This window comes from Physeter macrocephalus, chromosome 8 (genome assembly GCF_002837175.3).
Source record: "Physeter macrocephalus isolate SW-GA chromosome 8, ASM283717v5, whole genome shotgun sequence".
NCBI classification, from domain to species: domain Eukaryota; kingdom Metazoa; phylum Chordata; class Mammalia; order Artiodactyla; family Physeteridae; genus Physeter; species Physeter macrocephalus.
Genome location: NC_041221.1, coordinates 52048196 through 52062534, shown reverse-complemented (window position 1 = coordinate 52062534; position 14339 = coordinate 52048196). Strand labels below are relative to the sequence as shown.

General features: G+C 38.9%; 1 pseudogene; it reads left to right on the top strand.

Moving 5' to 3' along the window:
• Positions 1-1179: 1179 nt before the first annotated feature.
• On the top strand, positions 1180-9593 carry LOC102987622 (CCAAT/enhancer-binding protein gamma-like; annotated as a pseudogene).
• The last annotated feature ends 4746 nt before the right edge of the window (positions 9594-14339 follow it).

Below are 14339 nucleotides of genomic sequence, written 5' to 3'. Positions count from 1 at the left end.
CTTCCACCATTTTCGGTCACATCTTTAGAGATCTAGTCCATTATAACTTTTGAAATTATCAAGCAAAATTAAAAGTTAATTAGAAAATATCCTTAAATAAGGCTAAAATAACTAATATAGCTAGATATAGCTATATTTTATAGCTAAATAACTAGAATATAGCTGAGACAGATTATCTTCCAAAGAGTCCTGATAAAAGCTGTGATAATGTAAAGTATTATGCTATGCATAATACTATGCAGAGAACTCTATCAGAATTGCTGACTTCCTCAATTTTGGGTAAAAAGTTTGAATTCTGTAATCCCATCCTCATTGTGATGGCAGTGAGATTTTTACAGAACCTTCTGATGGCTCTGTAATCTCACAAGTTTAGAGTACCAAGCTATGTAGTAGCAATATTTTCCTAAGTTTGAGTTGAGAGGAAAATTACCAGGATTTGAGACCTCCAGAAACATAAAAAATCCTTAATGATGGTGGAGACTTTTTTTTTTTCCTCCCTCTTCATCTTCCAGAGGGAGCCCCCTGAGCCTGTAATTCTGAACCCATACACTGATTAAACCCAACTTCATTGGTACAATTTTTTTTTCACTTTTATGATCATTTTTTTTAACATCTTTATTGGAGTATAATTGCTTTACAATGGTGTGTTAGTTTCTGCTTTACAACAAAGTGAATCAGTTATACATATACATATGTTCCCATATCTCTTCCCTCTTGCGTCTCCCTCCCTCCCACCCTATCCCACCCCTCTAGGTGGTCACAAAACACCGAGCTGATCTCCCTGTGCTCTGCGGCTGCTTCCCATTAGCTATCCACCCTATGTTTGGTAGTGTATATATGTCCGTGCCACTCTCTCACTTTGTCCCAGGTTACCCTCCCCCCTCCCCATATCCTCAAGGCCATGCTCTAGTAGGTCTGTGTTTTATTCCCGTCCTACCCCTAGGACACTGGAACAATTTTTAAATTCTAAGTTTTTAAAACAAAGTTGAAAAGTTTCAAAAACTAGAATAGAGCTTTTGATTAATGTGGCCTAAAAACTATCCTGTGATGCTCTTGTAATTTCTTTTTCAAATGTTTGTGGTTATAGAAGGAATGTGCTTTAATTCATGAAGAGTCTGTGAGAAATCAGTCTTATTTGTGCATTGTTCAAATGTGTAAGGATGTTTTTGGGTTTTCGCAATGACTGAAGACCTTATTAGAATTAGTATCTGGAAACCAAAGGTACATCCTATAATGCAGGGGACAGATGTATACCTGAAATCCCGGATAACTGTAGGATTCTTTGTTTTTAAAAATATTACCAGAATATGTGCAGCTGTACTGTGTATGTATAACCCTGTTGTACTGTTCACCTGGCATATACATGCTATCTCAATATTCAGGGTTTCTTTATATCTCTCCTCCAGTTTCTGGATGGTCCAGTTGCTATTGCTGCAAAACAAACAACCCCCAAACTTAGTGATACTCACACCAACCCTTTTAGTAGAGTTCACATAATCAGTAGATCAGAAATTTGGACAGGGCTTGGCCGAGCAATTCTTTTGCTTCTTGTATCTTCAATTGAAGTTATTCCACGGTACCCAACTGTTGGATAGGCTGGTGTGCAGGGCAAAAGATGATGTCCCTGCTCTTCTGGCTTCCCGACAGTGGTGGCTGGAAGGCTGGGCTTAGCTGGTACTATTGTCTAGAGTGCCTACACATGATGTCTCCTGCATGGTGGTCTCAGTGTTGTCAGAGTTCTTATGTGGTAGTGGGCTTTTCCAAAAGGAGTGTCCCAGGAGAGCTGGGAGGAAGGTGTATCACCTTTTGTGACTTAGTGTTCCAAACCATACAGTATCACTTCTAGCACATACTGTTGGTTGAAGCAGTCACAAACCCACCAGATTCAAAGCATGGAAATAGATTTCTATCTCTTAAAGGGATAAGCATCAAAAAATTTGTGGCCATTTTTATAAACTACAACTTGAATTTATTCATTTAATATTGAGTGTGTAATACATGCTAAATACCCTGCTGGGCTTAGGGATAGTGAACATAGGAAATAAAACACATGCCCTCATATTAGGTGGGAGAAAGACATGAAAACAGAATGGCACAAATAACTACCCAATAAAAGTAAGTGCTGTGAAGAGCTAACCTGGTCTGGGGCTCAAGGAAAGAACTTCCTGTAAAAAGCATGTTTCAGCTGAGATCTGAAGGATGAGCAGAATGTAGCCAAGCTGGGGAGGGGAGGAGCAGACATTCAGGCTGAAGGAAGATGGCCCGGGAAGGCACAAGGTGTTCAAGGAACTATATGGCTGGACATCGAGAGTAAGGTGGAAGTGACCTATGTCTTGTATCCTTTTTACAGGATTTTGTAAGTTATCACAGAAGACATGACAAATGTTTTTATCAGGTAAGTTGAGACCTGATCAGATCTGAAGTTTTACTGTAACTTTTTTGCTTGCTTTGGGCCCCAAGTGAAGGGAGTTGTCTTGGTCATAATCAGTTTATAGCACAGCATCAGTGATGCATGCTAGGCCCTTTTCCTCTTTTTATATCTTTTCCCTTTCATCTTCCTGCTTCTATTTCCCTTCTTCCATCAAAGGCTGCTACTCTAAAGTGATTAACATAAATCCTTGGCAAGGTATGTATCATTCAAAGATATGGTGTAATTTATGTATGAGGTGTGCCTTACATTTACATAGAGTATTATGTGCTAGCTCTTGTTTTGTCTCTCTTTTTCGCATTCAACATTTTACCCCCAAAGTCTACACTTGAGGTAGTGGTTAAAAGCATGACCTCTCAAAACTAGGATTTCTCCATTTAAACCCTGGTTCTGCCACTTTTTAGCTATGTGATCTTGAACAAATTACTTCACCTCTCCATACCTCAGTGTCCACATTTAGGAATACGATAATGGAGCATTGGGTTGAATAAGGGTGGTGCAGATAAACAAAGGGCATGGTGGCAAACAGTAAGTGTTGTTAGCTAGTATTATCAGTCAATGTTAGCTAGTATTATCATTCCCTAGTAGTTAACTAAATATTTGCTATCATCATCTAGTTCATTGTTTCTGACCACTGAACAGGATTGTCATATGCCTCCACCCCATTTGGTTTATGTAGTTCCTTGATGATGGACAACAGACTCCAATTCTCTGTTATACCATTCCTTCCTTATAAACCTATACAGGAGTTTCTCTGAAGAACACTCAAGTAATACTGGCAAGTCGCAGGATGTGTGCCTACCCAGTTCCACTAAATACTGCTAAATTGATCTCTAGGATGGCTATGGTAGTTTATACTCTCACCTAACTGATCAGGGGTACGAAGGCCTGGACATCTTAGGACAGTTCAGGACAATCTTGACTATTCTGTAACTCTCTGGGGATGGGGGCTGGGGAGACGAGGCTTTCTTGGCCTGCATTGAATCTTCACTTCTTGTTCTGCCCGCTCCTGCTTCCTTCTCCTCCCTGCCACGGATGTTGGTCCCTAGGGCACTCCCTAATAAATATTCTGCATGCTAAACTTTGCGTCCTGCAGAACCCAACCTGAGACTTCATGCTATTTTTCAACTGAATTTTAAAACCTAATTTTATGCAATCATGTTAAATTCCTTGAACGCTCAATCTCAAAAAGCTACAACATGCCAATGAGAAGACCACCTAATTTTGTCACACCATTGAAATTAATTGTTTTTAGGAAAATACGTTCTATTCTTTTTGTTCCGCTTCCTCTATCTTTGAAAAACTAGTTTCTCCCTGCAGCTCTATTAAAGGAAGTAAAACATCGAAGGGTAGCAGAATATGCCACCCCAAATTATGCTTCTTTGGCATAAGGATGATTCTGAGCTGATTATTTTGAGAAACTGCAGACACAGGAGAAGCTCTAAAACCAGTAGAAGTTACCCTTTTGTAAGAGTAATTTACATTAGAAAGGGGGCCTGTACTAGGAACAGAGTTATTACCAGAGATAACAGTCACCTGAGGTGCTTACCTACAAGGCAAGGCAACGTTTGTTTGAGAAATATTTCATTTCCTCTTTTCACCTTCCCGTGAATTGCCTTCTCTCCCTTTGAAACGCAGACCTTTATCACTTTCATTAGGTCAGGATGTTATATAAGCCTCAGTTGTCTGGCTGCCTTTTGAGTCTCACATCTTTGGAATGCTCCTGTGTGTAAGTACATAATTAAAATAGTGTTTTTCTCCCGTTTATCTGTTATGCCAGTTTAGTTCTTACGGCAGCCACAGAACCTGGAAGGGTAGAATGGAAAAGTTTTCCTTCCCAACAGGATTAACAGGCTAAAAATTGATTTTCTGACTCCAGCAAGGGTACTATGTTGATCAAAACTGAAATTCCTTGTTTGTAAGGAGTTATCTACAAGTCGGTGAGTTATATTTCTGATACTGATCTAAAAGAAAATACAGATCTTCCTTGACTTATGGTGGGGTTATATCCCAATGAACTCATTGTAAATAAAAAAACTTCCCGAATTGAAAATGCATTTCACACACCTACTACACATCATAGCTTAGCCTAGTCTACCTTAAAGATGCTGACAGCTAAAAAGTTTCACCTGCACTCTGGTTCTAAGAATCAAGTCACTAGCCACTGCAGTTTCTGACTTTCGGCACACCCTGAAAGGAGTTCAGGGAGATGAGGAATGAGGCACTCTGTGCTCTGAGAAAAACGGGCAGAACAGGGCTTTTGATAATTAAATACTTTCAGCAGAAGATTTTATGAGCCCAAATTCTTGCATCTTCTCATATGTAGAAGAACACTAAAATCATTAACAGACATCTGCCCCTTGTGACTAGCGGCAACCTTCTTGTGACTAGCAACATTCTACCAAAATGTATGCTTGACTGCACGTATCCCCCTTCACTAAAATTATATCCTGACCACGCTCCCACCTCTTCCGGGGCAGTTCCTCAGAACTATCTGAGGGGTTGTCTCCTGGGCTATAGTCCTCATTTTGTCCAAATAAAACTTAAACTCATGTTGTGCTTTCTTTTTTTTCAGTCAACAGTTTGGCATCTAATGAAGGGACCCAGAGCAGTCTTCTCTCCTTCGCCTGAACTCTACAAGGAACCAGAGTTTGGTGCCAGCAGAGGCCTCTTGTGCCCATTCACCTCCCTCAGAGAGTCTAGAAGAATTTGGGTGAGTCTCTCTTCCCCGGCTCTCGGCTCTCCCATATCGGTTGCTATCCTGAGTTTTATCTGGCAGTAGGTAACAGTACTTGGCCCCTCAGGGGAAAGACACTGTTGAGGGGTGTGCCCACCCAGCTGAAAGATACTAGGGAAGGCACCCACCCCGTTGAAAGACACTGAGCTGTCTGGGCTGAGTGGTTAGGTAGAAGGCTGATCTGACACCTCTCCTCAATTTGGCTGCCTTACTGAATTTGTCGGGATAGAAGTGAAGATATTACACGAGAGCTTTGCTCTGAAGGAGGAGGATAAGACTGCTTCCGGTCAGTTAAGACTTTCTCAGGAAACTGAGAAATTTATGGGAGTGGTGGAGGCAGACTCCTCACACTGTGCAGTGGTCCCACAGGGCAACCTGCCTATTAATTACAAGACGTGCTCATCCAGGGATTATGTATAAGAATTGGCCATTCAATGACCCGAGTGCCAACGGTGGTCTTAGACGACCAAAGGGAGAAACTGAGACATAAGAGGGCTGCGATGACTCTAGAGTGGCGCCTAGAGGAGTTAAGCTCACAAGCAGCACACTGGCCCCCACACAATCTCATTAGTAGATTTTGTCCCCAACAAATTCAACTTTAAGATGGGAAATAGAGCTCTCAAACAGAGAAACAAGGGGTGTCAGAAAGCCAGCCTCTGACCAACACCCCAGCCAAGTTTATAAACAAAACTTACTCTTACAAACACTTACCTAATTGGGCATTAAAGGAGAATCTTGCCCGGAAAATGGCCAAAGTGGACTTTTTATAGCAGACACAGTTGTTAGAGAAAGCTGGCATGATAAAACACCTTTCCAGAATTCTGACCCTGAGGGAACAAGTCCTTCTAGGAAAACTTGCTTTTCTCTCCCAGTGCCTTGAGATGTAAATGTTCTACCAGGGTTCTCAGGAATACTTACCTAGACTACTGTAATTCCTGAGACTGAGGGAAATAAAGGGGTGGGGGAGAAGAGGGCTTTTCAAATTTAACTTATTCCAAATGTTATTTATAAACTAATGAGTTTTACATTGTAATGCCTAATTCATGACTAAATTTTAAAGTGAAGTTGAGACCTCTGCTTGTGTCTTTCTATGTCTATGTGTGCATTATAAATGTCTTTACCTTTGGATGGTATTATCAAAATTAATCTGTAAATGAGCTCTACTTAATTGGCTTAACGGAAATTAAGTGCTTATATGAATTCTCAGAAATATAAAAGGAAACTGCCAGAATGAATTTCAGGTTCACATGAACTGGGAAATATTCATTGTTAATACCTGGTATTAAAGTTAGTTTGTCAATTTGATTAGTATAGACATGTCTTTAGAATCATCAATATTAAGTATAATACTTTTACTCTATCTAGGTTTAATAGAAGTCAAATAAGATCTTAAATGCGTTGCAGATTTGTCAACAAGAAAAAACTTGGTATGATTTTTATAAAAAAAAATGTAAATGAGGTAAGAGCTTTTGGGTAAATGTCTTAGGAGTAATTATGTTTTAGGAATGTCTACTTTAAAATAATCTCTCCAGGTATTTGGTAACTTGAAATTTTAGAGTTGTGCTAATTTAAATGAGGAAAGTTTACTGAATAGCTAGGTCATTCCCAAATAAAACGAGGTACTGAAACACTAATTACTAAACATTGGCTTCTATTTACAGGGAAACTAAAGATATTTAAGACTATTGATAAATATGTTTGGTGCCACAATGAGATTTTCTATAAGCACCTATTTTTAGAAATTATTATTGGTATTTATGTTTGCCAATCTACAGAATACTAACATAAAAGACAGTTCATATTTACTTGCTCCTTAGTTTTCACTAGAAATTAAGGTTTTGAAGAGTTGAGTATTCTAGTTTAAATACGTAATTAAAGCTACCAGAAATAATTAGGGAAATATTTCAGTATACAGTAGCAAAGTAGGATGTAGGTTTTCAGTAAAAGAAGGTATGAAGAATAGAATTGCATTTTGTTAAGGGAAAAGAAAGTAATTTTGTCCTAGAGATGGTTGTTTCTGCATGGGGAAAAAATAAGAGACAAACTAATACTGATACAGAAAGTTATGGAAAGTTTGTGGAAAGGGACCCCGAGAAAAGTTTTGTGCAAGGTCAGGATTGGCTAAGTTTGGAATAAATTTAATTAAGTAAATGAATTGTTATTAAAAGTAGGCTGATGCAAGACTGGAGTTCAGTTTTCTTTCTGTTAAGAAAACAAAGTTTTTTTTAGACTATTGAGCTGCTTTTATAACAGAACTTAAGTTTCTTTACCTTTTAAAGTTTATCTTTTAAGTGATCTGTATTTTCCTTTGAAATCTTTTGTCACATTGCTTAAGTGAATATGTATCGTTTCACGGTGATCTATGGTCCTATTTGACCAAGTGTTTTAAAACATTTCTGACACTTTTTGACAAACTTCCCAAATCAAATTCCAGTCAAGTCCCTTTGACCTCTAGCTAACTTTTGGGATACTCCAAAAGGGTCCCTGAAACCGCCCAAAGAGAGATATTAAGCTCATTAGGTTCATTTGGTACGTTAAATTACATGAGAAGCATTGTCAAATGAGTAATAAATCTTCTTAGGTTATATTGTATGGGTAAATGTTATTAATATAGATATTCTAGAAATTATATGGAATTCCTAAAAATCAGTAGGCCTTGGTAAAGTATTATCAGTCATAATTCTAGTTATCTTAAAATGTTTTATGTCATGGCAGTAACCAAGTTTCTTTGTCAATTGCATTGTAATTAGGTCTTTAACCACACCTTAAGTCTTGTCATTCATAGACAGTTATCGTTTTACTCTGATGCCCTTGCAAAAATGCTTCCTCTTCAAGAATATTCATAGCAAGAATATGCACTTTTTGACAAGTGAAGGCTTCTGATAACTTTCAGATTATACTGCTGATGGGTAAGAAATTAAAGAATTCTAATGGAAAATCTCTTGGCTTCATAAAACTTAACAAAAAGGATTAGTTACATGAGACAGTGAACGGGTGAATATGGTTATAATTTTTTATGGCTTCTGTCTGAAATATTATTGGCTTTTAATCTTTATTTTTCCAGCTATAAGGAACCCTTCCCCTTAATTATGACTTACATCAATTTAGTAAATTATACCTTTGTAAGCAGAATTGAAACATATATCCTTTCTCGCTACCTGAGCCCTCCAGAGATTGGAAACTCTTGGATTACCAGCAGGTTTATCAGGTAAATTACGAAGGCCACCTCCTAACAGGTGCAGGAATCTCAAGGTATTTGGAGGACCTTGAAAAGGGAGAGATTCACTCAAAATTTTCCGAGGCAAAATCAGTGACAAGCCCTTGGCATAGCCTTCCTACCCTTGAAAGGCCTTTTAAAAATTTGAGATTCCTTAAAGTTCCAGCAAAGCCAACTTTAAAATTGGCTTTTACAATTACAATGACAAGTGATCAGTTACACTTGTATAAATCATCAGGCCAAGTTTATTGAAACCAGAATTATTTTGCAAACAAATTAGTCTTATTTTGGCTATACTTTGTAGAAATGAGGGTAATTTTAGAGCGAAAAAGATGGTTTCAGTGGACATTATAGTTTTGTTAGTTGAGGTCTGTATTTACTAAGACTCACTTCCCAGTAGCTTCTTGCTGTTACATTATTGTAAAGTTTAATTGAATTATTTTAAGGACACTCTAAGTTTGTTTCTGAAGTTTACCTCAGTAATCTATCTTTGGATGAAGATAAGATGCCCCTGGAGCACACGGGCCCGGCGGGGAGGGGAAGCGGGTGGCGGCTGTGGAAAAGGAAAATTGCCAGCAGAGGTGTCTAGATGGAGAGGATGGAAATGCATGTTTGAGGGGAAGGAGAATCTGTTCTTCCAACACAGATGGACAGTACCCTCAGGGGTTCAGGTACATGCGCTGATTTCTTGGCAGTTTAGTGTGGAAACCATTGATCACCTTGTCCTCATTTCTACTTGTTCTGTGTTGTCGAGGGAGCATGCCCAAATGAGCAAGGTATCAGCAGAACAGTACCTCGGGAGTGAATGGAATAAGTGTCATCCATACTCAGGCTCATGCCAGCGGTTTACAGCAGGTTCCTCAGCTGGGGCCCGCTGGCCCTGGGGGCGGAGGCAAAGCTGTCCCTCCAAGCAAGCAGAGGAAAAAGAGTTTGCCCATGGATCGCAACAGTGACGAGTATCTTCAGCGCAGGGAGAGGAACAACATGGCGGTGAAAAAGAGCCTGTTGAAAAGCAAGCAGAAAGGGCAGGATACGCTGCAGAGAGTGAATCAGCTCAAGGAAGAGAATGAATGGTTGGAAGCAAAAAGTAAATTGCTAAGGAATTAAGTGTACTGAAAGATTTATTTCTTGAGCATGCACAAAACCTCGCAGATAACATGCAACCCAGTAGCACTGAAGATATGACAAATTCTGGTAATGCAGGACAGTAGACCTCACCCCTTCCAAACGTCACAGCTTGTGGCTTGAACGTTAAAGGTGTGACTACCTACACCATTCATATCAGTGGCTGAATCTCCATTATTCAAAGATCCATTGAAGGTTGTTTTCTAGGATCAGTACTGAAGAGTTGATTAACTAAAAATGTTAACCATGTAATTTGAATATCTGGTTTTAAATGATAAGGATTTTTGTGGGGATAAAAAAACATTTTTAAAGGTATTTGGTTAAAAAAAAATGCCCTGGAGCTTGATGCTTTTAATAAATCCTGACTTCCCAAGGGAAAAAAAAGATAAGATGCCCCTATGACTTGCAACCAGGAGATTATGCATACTGGAAAAGACATCATTTAAAGGACTATCTCCAACCTAAATGGAAGGACCCTTATCAGGTACTTTTAACCAGCTCATGCCCAGTAAAACTAAGGGAATTGACCCCTTGCATTGGACTGGCCTATGGAGAGGACTGCTGACCTCAAAATCATCTTAAAAGCGATGCTTAAACGGAGGAGAAACTACCAGACCAGGATGAGAAGACTACATCTGAAGTAGACAGCTTACCTAAGATGATGGATCAGGCCTGTATACCAATTACTTTGATAATTGCTCACACTTTTGCTTACAAACCAAATGTATTTCTTTCCTGGGACTCCCTCACTTGGCCAATCAATCAGACTTGCTCTAACCATCACCAAAAATATAAATTTTCTTTTAAAGGTACTCAAATTCAATCAGAGCAATAAGCAAATTTTCAGCCAAAGAATGTAACTTCCCTCAGTTGTGCACTGGATTTATACGGCTAACATCAGACTATAATTTTTAGCCCCCCCCCCTTATGTTGGGAACAATTAAACCATACTAAGGATTACCAGCTTAATAGCACTAGGAAATTGGGCTGGGTGCCTTATGAATAAGCCTATATATCCCTTCCCTTAAAGATAAGAATTGGTACAGAACAGACTAAGTCAAATGACCTGGAGATATACTGGGTCGCACCTAATGGAAGTTCTTGGCTTAAATTCTTACTTATGACCTTACTAATACTACTAGCTAGATTACTTGTATTCTGCTTATTTTACAAGATTGTTGTTTCTTACATTACCAAATGTGTGAATGAACCTCTGATAAAATGATGACTAAGTGACTTGAAGCAGTTGACCAGACATATAGTTCTGTATAAGATCAATGATTGTAATAGTAACTCAATATGGGAAGAAGCAACAAGAGGGAATCATTTCTAGGACCGTAACGGACTAGTAAGACAGGTGGTCCAGAGGCATTTGGCTACAGTTAATAGGGCCTAGTCCAGTAATAGCACATTGAGGGGTATCAATGAAATCCTTGCCTGACCTAGGAGTGAACATTCCACACACACTGGGACAAAATGGTCATGAAATGCCTCCCAAGCCGTCGTCAAATTTATGACCATGAGGGGCACTGCCAACTAAAAATTGTTGCTAGCTATCTGGTTCTATAAGAATGAGGTCACTAGCCACTGCAGTTGCTGACCTTCGGCACACCCTGAAAGGAGTTCAGGGTGGAGATCAGGAATGAGGCACTCCGCTCCGGGAAAAACTGGCAGAACAGGCCTTCAGATAGATATCTTCAGGAGAAGATTTTTATGAGCCCAAGTTCTTGCATCTTCTCATATCTAGAAAAACACTAAAATCGTTAACAGACATCTGTTCCTCATGACTAGCAGCACGCTTCTTGTGACTAGCAGCAAGATTCTGCCAAAATGTGTGCTAGATTGAACGTGTGCCTCTTCACTAAAATCACATGTATACTGACCTCCCCCGCTACCTCTTCTGAGCAGTTTGTCAGAGCTATCTGAGAGGCTATCTCCCGGGCTATAGTCCTCATTTTGTCCCATGTAAAACTTAACTCACAGCCCTCGCGCTGTGCATTTTTTTTTTTTCAGTTGACAGCACTCAGACACTTACATTAGCCTAAAGTTGGGCAAAATCATCTAACACAAAACCTATTTTATAATATGTTGACTATCTTGTGTAATTTATTGAACACTGTATTGAAAGTGAAAAACTAGAATGTTGTAAGAGTCTGGAGTGGTTGTAAGAGTATTGGCTGTTTGTTCTTATGATTGCATGTGTGACGGGGAGCTGTGGCTCACTTCTTCTGCCCAGCATCATAAGAGGGTATCATACCACATATCACTAGCCAGGGAAAAGAACAAAATTTGAAAAATGGTTTTCATGGAATATGTATCAGTTTTACACCATCATAAAATCCAAAAATCTTAAGTTGAACCATCCTGAGTCAGGGACCGTCTGTAGTCCATTATTTTAGACTCAGTAGGAATGCCAGTCAGAATAGTAGCATAATGAAACTAAAGGCTAGTAAGTCATCTTTCAGTTGAGCCCATCTGAGAATCCCTCAGAAATATCTTATTGGGATATAAGTCTTTGCCCTTATATGTGACCTTAGGCAATCATTAACTTCTGAGGTTGCTTTGGTGGTGTTAAAAAGACAAAATGAGACATATTAAAAATTTTAAGAGTTTGTGAGCAAAAATCAGTTCAAATTGGGCAGCTCCAAATGGTAGGTGGTTAGGAGTTCTCCATCAACAAGAGCTGGGGAGAGACTTTTGCAGAGAAAAGGCAGAAGCAAAGCAAGGAAATTGACTAAAGCTCAAAGCCTACTTGGCTACTTGTGATTGGTTGTCCGTAGGTTACAATTTTATAACCTTGAGGCATTTACAGGCTTAGGTTTTGGACTGCTTGCATAGGCTGCTGTGGCATTAGAGCCACGTCATCTAAAGGCCTCCTTTTTTTTTTTTTCATTTTTATTACAGCGTTTATTTCTCTTGCATGCCATGATTTTTTTTTAACATCTTTATTGGAGGATAATTGTTTACAATGGTGTGTTTCTGCTTTATAACAAAGTTATACATATACATATATCCCCATATCTCTTCTCTCTTGCGTCTCCCTCCCTACCTCCCACACTCCCTATCCCACCCCTCTAGGTGGTCACAAAGCACAGAGCTGATCTCCCTGTGTTGTGCGGCTGCATCCCGCTAGCTATCTGTTTTACATTTGGTAGTGTATATATGTCCATGCCACTCTCTCACTTTGTCCCAGGTTACCCTTCCCCCTTCCTGTAGCTTCAAGTTCATTCTCTAGTAGGTCTACGTCTTTATTCCCATCTTGCCCCTAGGTTCTTCATGACCATTTTTTGGGTTGTTTTTTAGATTCCATATATATGTGTTAGCATACGATATTTGTTTTTCACTTTCTGACTTACTTCACTCTGTATAACAGACTCTAGGTCTATCCACCTCACTGCAAATATCTCAATTTCGTTTCTTTTTATTGCTGAGTAATATTCCATTGTATATATGTGCCACATCTTCTTTATTGTCTTCTTTGGAGAAACATCTATTTAGGTCTTCTGCCCATTTTTTGAATTGGGTTATTTGTATTTTTGATATTGAGCTGCATGAGCTGCTTGTAAATTTTGGAGATTAATCCTTTATCAGTTGCTTCATTTGAAAATTTTTCTCCCATTCTGAGCGTTGCTTTTTAGTCTTGTTTATGGTTTCCTTTCCTGCTCAAAAGCTTTCAAGTTTCATTAGGTCCTATTTGTTTATTTTTGTTTTTATTTCCATTTCTCTAGGAGGTGGGTCAAAAAGGATCTTGCTGTGATTTATGTCATAGAGTGTTCTGCCTATGTTTTCCTCTAAGAGTTTGATAGTGTCTGGCCTTACATTTAGGTCTTTAATCCATTTTGAATTTATTTTTGTGTATGGTGTTAGGGAATGTTCTAATTTCATTCTTTTACATGTACCTGTCCAGTTTTCCCAGCACCACTTATTGAAGAGGCTGTCTTTTATCCACTGTATATTCTTGCCTCCTTTATCAAAGATAAGGTGACCATATGTGTGTGGGTTTATCTCTGGGCATTCTACCCTGTTCCATTGATCTGTATTTCTGTTTTTGTGCCAGTACCATACTTTCTTGATTACTGTAGCTTTGTAGTATAGTCTGAAGTCAGGGACCCTGATTACTCCAGCTCCATTTTTCGTTCTCAAGATTGCTTTGGCTATTCGGGGTCTTTTGTGTTTCCATACAAATTGTGAAATTTTTTGTTCTACTTCTGTGAAAAATGCCAGTGGTAGTTTGATAGGGATTGCATTGAATCTGTAGATTGCTTTGGGTAGTAGAGACAGTTTCACAATGTTGATTCTTCCAATCCAAGAACATGGTATATTTCTCCACCTATTTGTATCATCTTTAATTTCTTTCATCAGTGTCTTATAGTTTTCTGCATACAAGTCTTTTGTCTCCTTAGGTAGGTTTATTCCTAGATATTTTATTCTTTTTGTTGCAATGGTAAATGGGAGTGTTTTCTTAATTTCACTCTCAGATTTTTCATCATTAGTGTATAAGAATGCCAGAGATTTCTGTGCATTAATTTTGTATCCTGCTACTTTACCAAATTCATTGATTAGCTCTAGTAGTTTCCTGGTAGCATCCTTAGGATTCTCTATGTATACTATCAGTAATCAAGACAGTATGGTACTGGCACAAAAACAGAAATATAGATCAATGGAACAGGATAGAAAGCCCAGAGATAAACCCACACACATATGGTCACCTTATCTTTGATAAAGGAGGGAAGGATATACAGTGGAGAAAAGACAGCCTCTTCAATAAGTGGTGCTGGGAAAACTGGACAGCTACATGTAAAAGTATGAAATTAGAACAATCCCTAACACCA